General features: G+C 39.4%; 2 pseudogenes; one reads left to right on the forward strand and one right to left on the reverse strand.

The window, feature by feature from the left end:
- Positions 1-815: 815 nt before the first annotated feature.
- LOC120288569 lies at positions 816-8,306 on the reverse strand (annotated as a pseudogene).
- Positions 8,307-10,825: 2,519 nt separating this feature from the next.
- Positions 10,826-14,511, forward strand: LOC120288570 (annotated as a pseudogene).
- The last annotated feature ends 1,809 nt before the right edge of the window (positions 14,512-16,320 follow it).

Raw genomic sequence — 16,320 nt, forward strand, 5'->3', positions numbered from 1 at the left:
AAAAAATAGGTTTTGAACAGAAATCATAAGTAAAAATTTTCTACTTCTCTATTTTTGGAATAAAAATGAAAAACAAAAACTCTTTTTATCGTTTGTCCTCACTACTAGCCAGTCGCCCATCTACTACTACTGGTCACTAGCTATCGTCCATTGTCCACTTGGTCACCGTTCGTTGACCACCATCACCGCCACCATCATTCGTCTACTGATGTCTGCCACCAGTAGCCATCCACAACCATTGTCCGCTGGTGGCCGCAGCCGTCTACTGGTCACCGTCGAGCGCTATCCCTAGCCACCGCCCGCCGCCACCCACCATTGCCTGCCATCCTCCATAGCTTGAGAGGGAGAAATTATTTCTTGTTATCAAACAAATTTCTATTTTAGGAATATAAATTTATGTCATTATCAAATGTGTATTTTGCTTAGAAACTCATCTAAGAATAGAAGTAGAAAAATCTATTTCTCTTCTAGAAATTAATTTTGACCAGAATGATTATCATTCGTGCCTTAAATAACCTTGATTATCTCGATCCTTCTTCTTATTCTCCGCCTTAAATTGGCTTTATAATTAGATTGGCTTTATAATCCTTTGATTGGCTGCAAGGTGCTTGCATGGTCATTTTCGAAGAGTAAATTATGTTGTAATCAAGGGGACTTTGTCAATTCAAGGTAGCCAAACCATTTTCTTCTGTATTAACAGTTATTGAAACGTCTAATTCCAATCTCTTAATCGAAGAGATCATAATTTATCATTACTAATTTATCTTATAGAACATCATGGATTCTCGATAAGTAATAAATGATGATGAACTGGGCTACTCAATTACCATGAACAACTTTGACCTAAGAAAAGGAAATGACCATGAACAATAATAAGAAGCACACATCAAACTACCAATTTGTGTTGTAGGGCACGGAGCATGTTAACCAACCTTTCAATGTTGGTGTGAGAAGAACCGCCCGGTCTGGTTGCTGCCTCCCCTCTCTCCTTCTACTCCACGGCCTTCTCTCTCGCCTCTCCCCCCTTCTCCCTTTCCATCAACTCCCTCATGACCCCTTCAACTCTCCCTCTCTTCAAACCATCACTTCTGCCATTGATCATCTCCAGCCCGATCCCCCACCTCGCACATGAATACAGGCAGTTCATATGCTGCTCGGCGAAGAAGAGCCAGCAAACGAGTAGCACTCCCATGCAACGCTCTCCAACGTGGAGTTCCACCAGCAATGCATCATGAAGCCTCCAACCGAGTTGTGGCTCAAGACCCTCTCTTGAGTGCACCACCCCATAATCAATCCTCAATCCCTTATCTCCTCCCTGAACTCTTTCGAGATCACATATTCCTCGCCGTCAACCACGTTCGGCCTGATGACCCACAAGAAGGGAAATCTACTATTGGCGAGTCCACGATCAATTCTCTCAGTTCTTCTCGAGTCACCGTTACTAAGCTCCCGAAGTTCACGTACAGAACTGACTCAGGCTTTCTTCCATCGAGCCAACCCAAGCATCCGCCATCTTCCCTCCATAGAATTGATTATATGGACTCCAACGAGTTTGGCCATGGAAGGAGCTGTTGGTGGAGCATGGGAAGTGGGCCTAGCATGTAAAGCTACAGATACTTGGCTTTGATGGCCTCTACCACCTCCCCTTCCAAATCGTCGAAAGTGCTGAGGATCACCCCCATCGGCTTTGAAAGCATTGTTGACGGACTTGGAGTTGTAATTGAACATTATGTCGTTAAGGTTGGCTGTTCTGATTGTTGGGAAAAAGAACGATATTTGTGGAGAATGCCATATAATTTTTCCCACTACTATTTCTGTGAAAATTAAATAGGATAAAATATTGGGTTAATACTCTGAAAAACCCCAAACTGGTACACTTGTGATAAATTTATCCCAAACTATTTTTTTGACTACCAAAAACCCCAAACTGGTATACCTTTGACAAATTTACCCCAAATTGGTACACTTGTAACAAATATATTCTCTGTTAGTTTTAGTTAAATTTTATTATCAAATTATTAAGTTAAATGACACGTGACAGTTGACCGGTATACCAATTTAGGATTTTACACTCCGTTTGTCACAGTTTACAATTTTTGTGATTTTTTGTGGCATTAATTCAATTTAACAAATGGTATATTTGTCACAAATTTACCATTTTGGGGTTTTTTGCAATCGAATAAATTAGTTTTTGGTAAATTTGTCATAAATGTACTAGTTTAGGGTTTTTTTATAGTTAGTCAGGGTAAATTTGTCACAAGTATACCAGTTTAGAGTTTTTCATGGTCAAAAAAATAGTTTGGGGTAAATTTGTCAGAAGTGTACCAGTTTGGGGTTTTTCAGGGTATTAATCCTAAAATATTGAATGAAAGCATTAAAGATGAATAGTAAATAACACCAGAATTTTAACATGGAAAACCCTCCAAGGTGAAGGGAAAAACCACGGGATCATAATCCACTTCAAACTTCCACTATGATAAATAATGGGATACAATTTCACCCTAAGATGGATCTCTCATTGTCTTCAATTTGTAGATCTGAACCTTTCACAAACTAGATAACTCACTCAAAAATAACTCTCTCTTGGAATAAGAAAACTATTTCTTCTGCTACTGCTCTGATATTCTTACTTTTGTATATACTTCTCCATTGGGAAGGACTCCTATTTATAGGAGCAAATGTAATCCCAATTAGAATTGTACAATATGAAAATAACGTAGATTTATCTCTTAATCTCTCATGATTTTATAGATCTGAGAAGATTACTTTGATTTATTTCCCAATCTCCTTGATTTTCTGGACGTGGAAGATCATGTTGATTTATCTCCGATTTCTCTTGATTTTATTTTATTTTTCTTTTTACTTTTACACACTCACTACTATACATATTCTACTATAGATTTACATAATTGCATTGGCCTCTCCAATTGGGAGTGACCTACTCAACAAATCTCCCTCTCATGAGCAATTTGGAGAGGAAGTCAAACTTGCAAAAGTTCGACGGGTTTGCATCTTCACTGTAGATAGAGATTTTGTCATCATATCTGAGCCGTTGTTGTCAGTGTGTATTTTCTTTAGCTGTAGGGCTTTTTCTTCCAACACATCATGTATCCAGAGATATCGATGTCAATGTTTTTGGATGCAGGTGGAAAGTTGCATTTTTGCTGAGGTGTATTGCACTTTGACTATTTGAATACAAGATATACTCCTCTCGGTTGTGGCCCACTTCTTGTAATAACTTGTTCATCCACAAGAGTTTTTTACATGCTTCCGTTATCGCAATATACTCCGGTTTAGCAATAGATAGGGCAACGCATTTTTGTAGTCGAGATTGCCATGAAACTACTCCCCCTGCAAAAGTCATTAGGCATCCCAATGTAGACTTTCTCGAGTCCACATCCCCAGCCATGTCTGTATCTGAAAAACCTTCTAACACAGTTTTACCATCACCAAAGCATATACATTTATTAGAAGTACCTCAAAGATACCTGAATATCCATTTGACTACTGCCTAGTGTTCCTTATCGAGATTGGATAGAAATCTGTTTACCACACCAACTACATAGGCGATATTAGGCCTTGTGCATACCATCACGTACATTAGACTGCCAACCGCCAATGCATAAAGAACCTTTTCCATTTCCTTCTTTTCAGTCTCACTTTTAAGCACTGCTCTAAGCTGAGTTTGAAATGATTTGCAAATGGAGAACAAATTGTTTTGGATTTATTCATGTTAAATCTTTCAAGAACTTTATTAACATACCCTTCTTGAGATAACCAAAGTTTATGGTTCTGCCTGTCTCGCAAGATTTCCATCCCAAGAATTTGTTTTGCGGGTAGCAAAAGAATGAGGAAATTACCATCAGTAAATTTCATGACGAACACACAGTGATCATCGGTGGTTTTGTTGAACCCATTTTCTTCCATGAAGGAATCAAATTTTCTATACCACTGTCTTGGCACATGCTTGAGCCCATAAAGACTCTTCCTCGCCTCTACACACAAGGTTTTATTTGCCTTTGATTTTGAAACCTTTCAGCTGATCCCTGTAGATCTCCTCATTTAGATCTCCATGTAAAAACGCAGTCTTCACGTCAAGTTGCTCGACCTCGAAATTCAAGCTTGTTGCCAAGCCAAGGACAACTCGGATAGAGGACATTTTAACTACAAGAGAAAATACCTTGTCGAAGTCAATATCTTTCTTCTGAGCGAATCCCTACATAACCAACTTTGCTTTATATTGTGGTTGTGAGTTACCTTCTTCAGTCTTTAGTCTGAACACCCACTTGTTTTTTAGAGCTTTTTTTCCATGTGGCCACTTGACTAAATCATAAGTATGATTTTCATCTAAGGATTTCATCTCATTTTTTTTATGGCTTTTAACCACTCCTCTTTGTGCTCGTGGAATACAGCTTCTTGGTAGTTCCCTAGTTCTCCCCCATCAGTGAGCATCATGTGCTCATTGGGAGAATATCTACGACTAGATTGTCATTCACGGGTTGACCTCCTTAATTGAGGTTCTGATGTGATATGTTCATCAAGTGGTTCAAGTTCAGTTGAAGTAGTTTTACCTTCAATTCTAGATTCAGCTTGTTTGTTATTAAAATCGATAGGAGGAGCGACTAGGCCAAGATCAATTGGGTATTCATCTGTTGATGGAGATTTCTTGTGCTTCTCGAAGTCCTCAATTGTCTGATCTTCAAGAAATACCACGTCCCTGCTTCTAACTATTTTTTGTTTAATGGGGTCCCAAAGTTTGTAGCTGAACTCTTTATGAGCGTACCCCAAAAAAATACATTGCTTTGATTTCCCATCAAACTTTGATCTTTCATCCCTTGGAATATGAACAAATTCTCTACAACCAAACACCTTCAAGTGGCCATAAGAAGCATCTTTACCAGTCCATACATTTTGTGGTACATCACCGTCAAGTGGAGCTGAAGGTGATAGGTTGATTAAATCAACTGCCGTCCTCATTGCCTCACCCCAAAAGTGGTTTGACAACTTTGCGTTGGAGAGTATGCATCTGATTTTTTCACATATGGTTATGTTTATCCGCTCCGCAACACCATTGTGTTGAAGTGTTTTTAGTACGGATCTTCTAGTTTGATCCCAAGATTTTTGCAATAATCTTCAAAAAGTCCTTGATATTCACCACAATTGTTTGAGCGTACACACTTCAATCGCCTGTCTGTTTCTCTTTCAACCTTCATATGAAATTGTTTGAAAATTTTCTTGCACTTAATCTTTAGTTTTCAAGGCAAATGCCCACACTTTTCTAGAGTAGTCATCAATAAATGTTACAAAATAGATCGCACCTCTAAGTGTCCTAGTTTGCATTGTGCATACATCAGTATGTATCAAATCTAAAATTTCAGCTTTTCTAAATGGTGGGGAACTGCGAAATGCTACTCTACGTTGTTTTCTCATAATGCAGTCGACACAAGTATACAACGGTGTACCTTTCATTCTAGGTAGGAGTTGTTTTCTAGTGAGAATCTTAAGTCCTTTCTCCCTCATGTGTCCAAGTCGCTTATGCCATAACTTGATGGTGACTCATTTTCCCGTTATATTCACCTCTCCACTACATAGCTTGAATTGTGTGATGTAGAGAGAGTTAGTCTTTTCTCCTTTGGCAACCACCAAATTACCTTTATTGAGTTTCCATTTCCCATCACTAAAGAAATTGTTGTAGCCTTTGTCATCAAGCTTGCCGGCAGATATAAGATTGAGGTGTATGTCTGGAACATGTCTCACATCTTTGAGTAGTAACCTACATCCAACATTAGTCTCCAAATAAATATTACCCATACCAATAATTTTGGACGTACCTTCGTTTCCCATCTTTACGAGTCCTTAATCGCCAGTGGTGTAAGATGTGAAAAGATCTTGACAAGCCGTGACATGGTAGGATGCACCAGTATCAACTACCCATGTCGAATCTTGGGATGCAAGATTAATGGAATCATCACTTTGAATAATGATCACCTCGTCTGCAATATTTACAGTGTCATTCGTTTGGTTCTCGTCAACTTTGTTGATGTTATGCTCTTTGATTTTTCTGCCTTTAACTTTCCACGTTCTCGAATGAAGTGTCCCAATTTACCACAATGATGGCACTTCTTGTCTCGTCTGCAGTTGGATTGAGACCTTCCTCGTTGTTGATTCCTGAAGTTTCAGCTTTTGCTTCTCCTTCTCCGTTCTTGATTTTCTTGTCAGTTAATGACATGAGCCTCGAACTCAAGGTTGACTCCACTCTTTTTTCGTTGGGATTCTTCATTCAACATTCTATCTTTTATCACGTCCATGGTAAGCTTGCCATCAGGAGTCGAGTTGCTGACCGACACAACAAGTGTGTCCTCGCTATTTGGCAAAGAGCTAAGTAGCAGTAATGCCTACAATTCATCATCTAATGTCATCTTCATAGAATTGAGTTGGTCTACTATACCTTGGAACTCGCTCATGTGTTCTGAGACACTGCTCCCGTCTTTGTATTTCATATTCACGAGCCGCCGCATGTGATTTGCTTTATTTTGAGTTGTTGTTCTTGCGTACATTTTCTCTAATTTTTGCCAAAGAACACCAGCATCATGTTCACTAGCAAAATTTTGAAAAATGCTCTTATCGATACATTGTCGGATGTGAGTGGCACACTTTCGATTGAGCACCATCCATTCGTTTTCGAACATGGTCGTTGGTTTGCCACCAGAACACGATGCCAATTTGGCTTCTACTACAGGATCGAACTCCTTGGACGTTGGTACTGGTACCTCCATCATTTTCACAATTGGCCTCCAAAGGTCTTTAATGTATAGCAAATCCTCCATCTTTGGTTTCCAGATTGCATAATTGAATGTAGTCAATTTTATCATGTTGCCAAAATTTTCCTCCATTTAATTCTGCACAAAAAAATAATATATAGAGCAACCTCGCTCTGATACCACTTGTTGGGAAAAATAATAATATTTGTGGGGAAGGCCCAAATGGTTTTTCCCACTATTATTTCTATGAAAATTAAATAGGATAAAATATTGAATGAAAGTAGTAAAGATGAATAGTAAATAACACTAGAATTTTAATGTGGAAAACCCTCTAAGGTGAAGGGAAAAACCACGGGACCATAGTTCACTTCAAACTTCCACTATGATAAATAATGTGATACAACTTCACCCTAAGGTGGATCTCTCAGTGTCTTCAATTTGTGGATCTAAAACTCTCACAAACTAGATAACCCACTCAAAGATAACTCTCTATTGGAAGAAGAAAACCATTTCTTTCGCTATGTTGCTTTGATATTCTTGCTTTTGTATATACTTCTCCGTTGAGGATGACTCTTATTTATAGGAGCAAATGCAATCCTAATTGGAATTGTACGATATGAAAATCACATAGATTTGTCTCCTAATCTCTCATGATTTTATAGATCTGAGAAGATTAATTTGATTTGTTTCTCAATCTCCCTTGATTTTTTGGATGTGGAAGATCATGTTGATTTATCTCCCGATCTCTCTTGATTTTTTTTTTTCTTTTTACTTTTACACACTCACTACTATACATATTATACTATAGATATACATAATTATGCTGGCTTCTCCAATTGGGAGTGACCTACTCAACACTGATGAAGGTCGGGAGATCCCTCAATCGGATGCCCTGCATCGCAGATATTTAATCGACCACCGTGTCGAGAAATCCATTACCCAAGCAGCTTTCGTCTACAATTTAATATCGTATAGGTATAGTGAATGAATTAGACAGCATGTAGATTCAATCCGCATAAAGAAAGAGAAATCTTATCACCTACCTTTCAATGGGAATAAGCCTCTATCCATCAGCTCTTCAAAGTGGAGGTCCCCCAACATGCCGCAACCGCTAGGAGTGAAGAACATCACTTCCGGAACGCCAAATTCTCGGGCAACTTTCAAGGTGAAGCTCATCACGCCATGGAAAACTATGCACGTGAGCGGAGGGGCATCGAAATTCATGAGCTTCAGGACGAGCTCGCGGAACGAATGTAAGCCATCCACCGGCAATGTCAAGCATAGAGAAGGGAGGTCGAGTATGCCTCTCGGGTTCGACGGTGGCAATCCATCGGAGATGACCTCGAACCTGAAATCGTCCAAGCCCCGAAGAGCACCCTCTCCCACGGACTTCTTTAACCTCTGGTGATTGAACTTGGTACGAACGAAAGTGATGTGGAAGCCTTTGTGATGAAGAAGCTTGGCCAGTTTTAGCATGGGGTTTATGTGGCCCTCTGCCGGAAGGGGTATGCACAGAGCGTGGGGCTTTGTGACGGATGGCTTCATGATTGATGATTTCTCTTTCAATACGCAAGTTGGAATGAGCACTCGGCACCGACTTAGGAAGTGGAGCACTGGCTAAAGGAGCTGTACTCTATGTTTATTGGTTATTTTTATATAGCTAATGTTAGGTAGATTAAGACTTCAAGATTCACAATAACCAGTATATTAATGAGGGGACAAATTAGTCCGAATTTTTGAACAATCAATATGTTTAACTTTTGATAATGATTTGTTACATCACTTAATAAGTGAAGGAGAAAGAAATCCGACGTGCGAATATGCCGGCCATAAAGTCAAGCCTGATCTCGAGTCGAGACATCCGTGGTCCGATTCCCCATCGTCTGATTTTTCTGCTATTATATTATACATGCACGTGAATGAGGTTGGGTCGTAATAACATTTTAAAAGAATTTGCACTAATAATTTGGTAGGCTGAGACGATTTTTACAATTTAAAAAAAAAAATCTTGAATTTTTCATTTTTGGTTATTTTATTTTATTATATTTTCATTGTGGCTAGCTAGGCTCACGGATCTCGCCAAGGCGCTCCTCAAATCTAAGTGAGTGATGTCTTGCTCCATGGTTTGCAAGGGTGTTGGCCACCCTCATCGGCCACGATGGAGAAAAAGAAGAAGAGGAAAAGGAAAAATTTAAAAATTGATAATAAAAGTTCAGAAAAATTTTAGAATTAAAAAATTTGTTCATATCAATTCTTGTTGTCGCTAGTTATGTCACACAAAAATCAAATTGGTATTTGTATAATAAATTTAATATTTTTTAATAATTACCATGATATTAGCACCATTAGAAACTTGGCCAATTTGCCTATGTGTATCAAACAGGATTAACTCAAGTTTGGGGGAGAAGAACACTAGGAGTGTGAAAATTTTCATACGGTGTTCACTTGAGTGCAAAAACTTTTTTTTTCACTTACATTAGAGTAAAATTGTTCACTTAAGCACCACTTCTGGCCAAAGGTCCTACATGAAATTTTTTAAACTTTTGTTTTTGTTTTTATTTTTTTCTTTAGGGCTTGTTATGTCACCGGTAACCCTCGCCGGCCGTAAAACCCTCGCCCGAGGGCTGCCTCACCCTTAGCTGCGAAAACACTAGGCGGGGCCATCGGGGCCTCACCGGCCGGCCGGGGAGGCCATGACGCCCTCACCAATGGCCTTTATGATGAGGGTGAGGCATCCCTTGCCCAAATATGGTTGCGAAGGCATGGTCAATCGGGCGGCAGGACCTCGCCGACCCTAGGCGAGCACCATCACCTACGGTCGCCTAAAGCTAGCAAGGGCACGATAGCCTCGCTTAGGGCCTTTGTGGCTAAGGGCAAGGCGAGCAAGGATTGCCAGTGACCCTAGTAGGCCCTAAAGAAAAAAAAAAAAAGCTATTATTATTATTATTATTATTATTATTATTATTATTATTATTATTATTATTATTATTATTATTATTATTATTATTATTATTATTATTATTATTATTATTATTATTATTTAAAAAAATCATCCACGTCATGCCAGCGAAGCCACATCAAACGACCGGCGTTAGCATATTAGATGACTGGCGTCTACATCGGATTTTCCGTCCAGGCAAATTGGAATTAGCACTTAAATGAGCGATTTTTCAAATTTGTTGTACTCAAGTGAGCAAAAAAGTTTTGACACTCAAGTGAATGTCATACAAAAGTTTTGGCACTCTTTATTTTTTTACTGCCCAAGCTTAGGCCATATAGCAAGTGTAGTTAGGCCATTTCATTGCGCTTCTCTTTCAACCTAAGTTGCCAAACTTGTACTTAAGTTTTGAAATTCACCACTTAATCTTCCTTCATTACGACATTTATTTCACTTGATTATAAGATGGAGTGTTCGAGACAACAATGTTCGGGATTTTATTTCGTGCACACTCCTTATGAACTTAGGTTACATGGACTATATATTGTTATATGTATTTTTCAAAAGGATATTCTTTTGTATTCAAATTCTGCTGTGGAATGTATTGCGTTAGGTTTCCTCGCAAATCAAATTTTAAGATACTATATTCATTGTAGAAGGGCTCGCGTGTACTTCTGTTCTCTTGTAATACTTACACGTACCCAATAATTTGTAATTTAATCTTTGTACATATAGTTGAATGAACTGTACGCGAGCCAACATTTGGTGCGTTGATGAAGGCCGAGGCCAAATTTCCAAGTGCTTACAGTCCGTTTATTCAACATATCACATGATACGTTCTTTTATTATTCACCCGTATTCTGACCAACCCCACATATAAAGAGTAATGTAAAAGCACACTAAGCCAGTCTCGTAAAATTATAAAATTGAGCACTATAATAAAATATTAAAAAATAAACGAATTATGTTCAGCAGTAAATCAGAATCTGCAAGATCACTTAAAATACCAATTTCATCTATCAATCTGAGTGTACAAGTAGCACCAGTCGCTTATAAAAGAGTCAGAGGCTCTTCTTCCTTACAACAACACGGAGAGAGAGAGAGAGAGAGAGAGAGAGAGAGAGAGATGGGTTCTCAAGCGAGAGGGAAGCCTCATGCAATATGCATCCCATACCCAGCACAGGGCCACGTAAACCCCATGCTCAAGCTGGCCAAGCTCCTTTACCACAAGGGCTTCCACATCACCTTCGTCAACACCGAATACAACCACAAGCGCTTGCTGCGGTCGCAGGGGCCCCACTCCCTCGACGTACTGCCCCACTTCCGCTTCGACATGATCCCCGACGGCCTCCCGCCCTCGGACGCCGACTCCACCCAGGACATCCCCTCGCTCTGTGCTTCTCTATCTGAACACGGGCTATCGGCGATTAGGAGTCTTCTCCTGAAGCTCCAAGAGCAATCCCAAGACGGTGTGGTGCCCCCGGTCACGTGTATCGTGTCCGACGGCGCGATGACGTTCACTTTGGATGCTGCCGAGGAGTTGAAGATTCCTGAAGTTGTGTTTGGACGCCCAGTGCTTGCGGGGTGCTTGCTTACGCTAAGTATCGTCGTCTTGTCGAGGATGGTTTTACGCCCCTGAAAGGTCCGCACTTCATATTATATTTGTCAAAGGAGGATTTAGGCTTTTTCAACTTTTTTCACCAAAAATATTTGCAGTTACATTTTTTGGAATTTGCACGTTTCTCAGTTCCATATGTACTTCTCTTCCTCTGCTTTTCATTTCTCCCCGTTCTTTATTTACATTTCGAAAGAAGACTAGTTTTATTTCGCACATGGCATGAACATAAAAGACAATAAGAGAAATGCAAAGACAACTAATTTTTTTAGTAAGATTTTTACTATACATGATCCGGCAAGAACACTTTGGGTGTTATATAAGTCGATCACTTTGAGTTAGGTGCTACTTATTTGAATATCCGATGTGATACCGCATATACTAAAAAATAAATTTTAATAAGAAAGTATAGTATAATTAACATAATGCTAGGGTAAAAGTTACATACGAATACTAGTTTACAACTAGCACCATTTTTGTGTCCGAACAACGGAAAGATATAGCTCATATAATTCCCAACAACAAAAAGATATATGAACACTTACAATTTTGTATACAAATCTTATTTACAGTTTGAACCCCTAGCATGATTTTTTTATATCGAGTATATTGCTAGGGAAAAGAAAAGGTGGTTCTGTTATAAACTGTAGATAGATATTTTGAATAATTCTCAATGGTTCTATCTACCCTTTATGTTTGTGGTTAGATGTGTCAAAATGGGTTTTAGAGCCATATATTTAAATCATAAATAAGTCATATATGGGTCATTCACATTTTAAAGAGACTAGTTAAATGGATCTTAAATGGGTTGGATTTAAAAACTCATTTCCAACCCAACTTCCCTCTTTAGCTTTATAAAAATGTTTTTTTAAAAAGAATTGAAATTAAAATTATTTCTATATTTCATTTCCCTTTTTTTTTCTTTTTCTTTCTTCTTCCTCCTTCTTTAGCAGGTGGTTGGCACGATGACGGCCAGTGATCGGCCAGGCAAGGCTCAAGCTCGCTGGCCCCAAGCGAGCTTGAGGTCGCTAACAATCGACGAGGTTAGAGCCTCGTCGATATGGCGATTCACTCATTGATGAGGCCGGAGGTCAACTGGATCTGGCGAGTAGCGAGCTCGTTGGTCTCGGCGAAGCCCGAGCTCACTTGCATCTCGGCGAGCCGTGACCTCATCGACCTTGGTTGAGCTTTGGCTCACGAGATCTAGCAAGCCATGAGCTCGCCGGCCATGATGAAGCTCGAGTTCACCCGAATTGGTGAGCTATGAGCTTGTTGGCCACAACAAAGCTTGGGCAAATCACCGCCAACGGAGGAACAAGGGGGAAGAAGAAGCAAGAAAAGAGAAAATAAGAAAATAAAATAAAATAAAATAAAATAAAATAATAATAATAATAATAATAATAATTCAAAATTTTAAAATAATTAAAAGTTCGATTAATATTTTTGATAGATAGATATCCATATACATATCGGAAAAGTACTTTTAGAGGAAACTCGATGTTGTCTAAATCGAAATTCAATCAATATCGAAATAGAAATTCTAAACATTATAAGGTAATTTTTAATTTGGTAAATCACAATTAAGAAGTTACTCATTCTCGCATCCTAGAAGATTTGTTATAAATAAATATTATTTTCATGTCAATCATTAACTAATCAAACTTTTTCTTATCAAGAATTTTTCAAAAGTATTTCAATTAAAGGTTTTTCACTTTTTATGTTATTTACTAATTTTTATTGTTTAATTTACTTTTTTTTAATTTGATGAGAATTTTTTATTCAAGTAACATATATATATATATATATATATATATATATATATATGTATTTGTGTGTGCGTGTGTGTGTGTGTGTGTGTGTTTTTTTTTTGATCCGGGAACCGCCGTACAGTCGGCAACGTAAACCCGGGGCGACCCGAAGGAACCCACCTCCCCCGAACCGTGGGTGAGTCTCACAAGCGACTGTGGAGATTTGAACTCGCTTCCTTCCGGTAGAGGGATTGAGCGCAAATCACGCAACCACCAATGGGATGGGTGTGTGTGTGTTTGAAGAGCTTAAAGTGTATTAAATGGGTGGGAATGGATTTTGTTAGATTGAGTTAAATATTAATGTGTCTTGATAATATGAGTCGGGTATGGATTGTCAAATTTACATTACATAAAAATATATCAAAACGGGTTACATGAATCAATATGAATTGGACCATTTTTTATATGACCCAAATCCGACTTAACCCACCCATTTAACGGCCCTATTTGTGGTACAACCCTTTGATTTATGATGGTGACAAACCCAACCTACTTGTCGAATGGATATCTTGAGACCACAGTAAGCTGGACTTCAGGCATGAAAAGCATTCGCCTAACAGACTTCCCCACCTTCATCCGAACCCTAGACCACCAAGACATCATGCTCAATTTCGCCATCCAAGAAGTCGAGAGATCTTCAAAGGCTTCTGCAGTCATCCTCAACACCTTCGATAGCCTTGAGCACGACATCCTGGAGTCTCCCTCCTGTGTCTTTCCCCGCATCTACACCATCGGGCCACTCCAGCTCCTTTCTGACCAGATCCAAGACGAAGCCTTGAGAATGGTAGGGGCAACTTAAGGAGAGAGGATCTCGGGTGCTTGCCATGGCTTGACTCGAGGGAGCCTGGCTCGGTGGTGTACGTGAACTTCGGCAGCGTCATGGTCATGACGGCTGGCCAGCTAACCGTGTTTGCGTGGGGACTGGCTAATAGCCAGAAGCCATTTCTGTGGATTATAAGGCCAGACCTTGTGGCAGGTGAGTCAGCCGTGTTGCTGCCCGAGTTCATGGAAGAAATTAAGGGCCGAGGGATGCTGGTGAGCTGGGGCCAGCAGGAGGAGGTCCTGAAGCACCAGACGATCGGGGGTTTCCCGACGCATAGCGGATGGAACTCGACACTGGAGAGCCTTTGCAGCGATGTGCCGATGATATGTTGGCCGTTCTTTACGAAGCAGCAGACTAACTGCCGGTATAGCTGCATGGAATGGGGGATTAGGATGGAGATCGACAACGACGGGAAGAGGGATGAAGTGGAAGGATTGGCGAGGGAGTTGATGGAGGGAGAGAATGGGAAGGAGATGAGGAAGAAGGCCATGGAGTGGAAGGCGAAGGCCGAGGCAGCAATTATGCCCGGTGGGACTTCGTACAATAACGTGATGGGAGAACGGTAATAATTCGAACAATATCGAATCAATGCAGCAGAATAAAATAATCTCCCCTCTTGTGTAAACCTAATAGGAATCGATATAGTAGAGTAAAATAAATACCAAGTACAAGAACACAAGACGATTTTTTACATGGAAAACCTCCTCGATGTGAGGAGATAAAAAACCACGGGATCGGAGTCCACCTGAAAATCTTCACTATCAATAAAATTGTTCTTCTCTAGCAAATACTAGAGGTACATAGCAACAAACACCTCAAGAACATAATTTTTGGCAATACACATGAAATTCACAAGAGATCAAGGATAAATCTGACCAAAAACGAAGGTTTTGATCAATCCACGAAAAACCTAATGTAGGGAGCTTCAAATGAAAATCAAACCGTTTAGATTTGATAAAATTGCGCCACAAACATTCTGACAAAATTTCAGCTCAATCGAACCACGAATCGACCTCTGATGCCAGTTTGATGTAAATTAGATATTTCCACAAACCCCAGATTTTTTGTTTTCTCTTTTTCTCTTGTTACTGTTTCCTTTTTTTTTTTTTTTTTTTTTGTGGCTACCTCTTTATATAGATAATGAGAAATCATATTTTCTCATATAACTTATTATATGGGCTCAAGCCCTTTTTGGGCTTGGAACTCATTGGACTTCCTCCACATAGAAGTGAACCCAGCTAACAAATCTCCCCCTCACGACAATGTGGAGGGATTCACCATCCCTGCTATCAAACGGCAATGTTCAAGCTTCTCTCTTGGTAGAGTCTCCGTCATCATATCGGAGCCATTATAATATGTATAAATTTTCTCAAGTTCCAACAACTTTTTATCTAGAACATCCCTTATCCAATCATATCTAACATCAATGTGTTTCGATCTAGAATGAAAAGATGAATTCTTACCAAGATGAATTGCGCTTTGATTATCACAAAATAACATATACCTCTTTTGCTTGAACCCAAGTTCTTCTAAGAACTTCTTCATCCATAGCATCTCTTTACTAGCTTCAGTCACTGCAATAAATTCAGCTCCGGTTGTAAAAAGTGCAACACACTTTGCAATCTTGACTTCTATGACATAGCTCCACCTGCAAAAGAAATCAAATAACCAGAAGTAGATTTACGAGTATCAATATCTCCTGCCAAGTCGGAATCTGTGTATCCAACTAACTCAAGTTTCCCGGTCCCCAAACTGAGTTTCAAATTTGAAGTTCCCCGAAGATACTTCATAATCCACTTCACTGCATTCCAGTGCTCTCTGCCTAGATTTGACAAATAGCGACTAACAATGCCAACTGCATGCTCCAAGTCTGGGCGTGTACATACTATCGCATACATTAAGCTTCCTCCAACTGAAGCATATGGAACACTTTCCATATCTTTCTTTTCTTTATCAGTAGTAGGACTTTGCATCATATTTAACTTAAAGTGGGCAGCAAGAGGAGTACTAACCACTTTAGCCTTGTCCATGTAAAATTTCTAAAGGATCTTCTCGATATATTTCTCTTACGACAAAAACAACTTCTTAGCATCTCTGTCTCGGGTAATTCTAATGCCAAGAATCTGTTTCGCCGAGCCCAAGTCTTTCATGGCAAAAGACTTGCTCAACTATTTCTTCAAAAACTCAATTCTTGAAGCATTCATGCCAACAATCAGCATATCATCAACATAAAGCAAGAGAATAATAAAGTCATCATCAGAAAATTTTTGGACAAACACACAGTTATCTGAAGAAGTCTTCTTATAGCCTTGTTCTATCATAACTGACGCAAATTTCTTATACCACTGCATCGGTGCTTGCTTTAGGCCATAGAG

The sequence above is a fragment of the Eucalyptus grandis genome, chromosome 9 (assembly GCF_016545825.1).
Source record: "Eucalyptus grandis isolate ANBG69807.140 chromosome 9, ASM1654582v1, whole genome shotgun sequence".
Taxonomy (NCBI): Eukaryota; Viridiplantae; Streptophyta; class Magnoliopsida; order Myrtales; family Myrtaceae; genus Eucalyptus; species Eucalyptus grandis.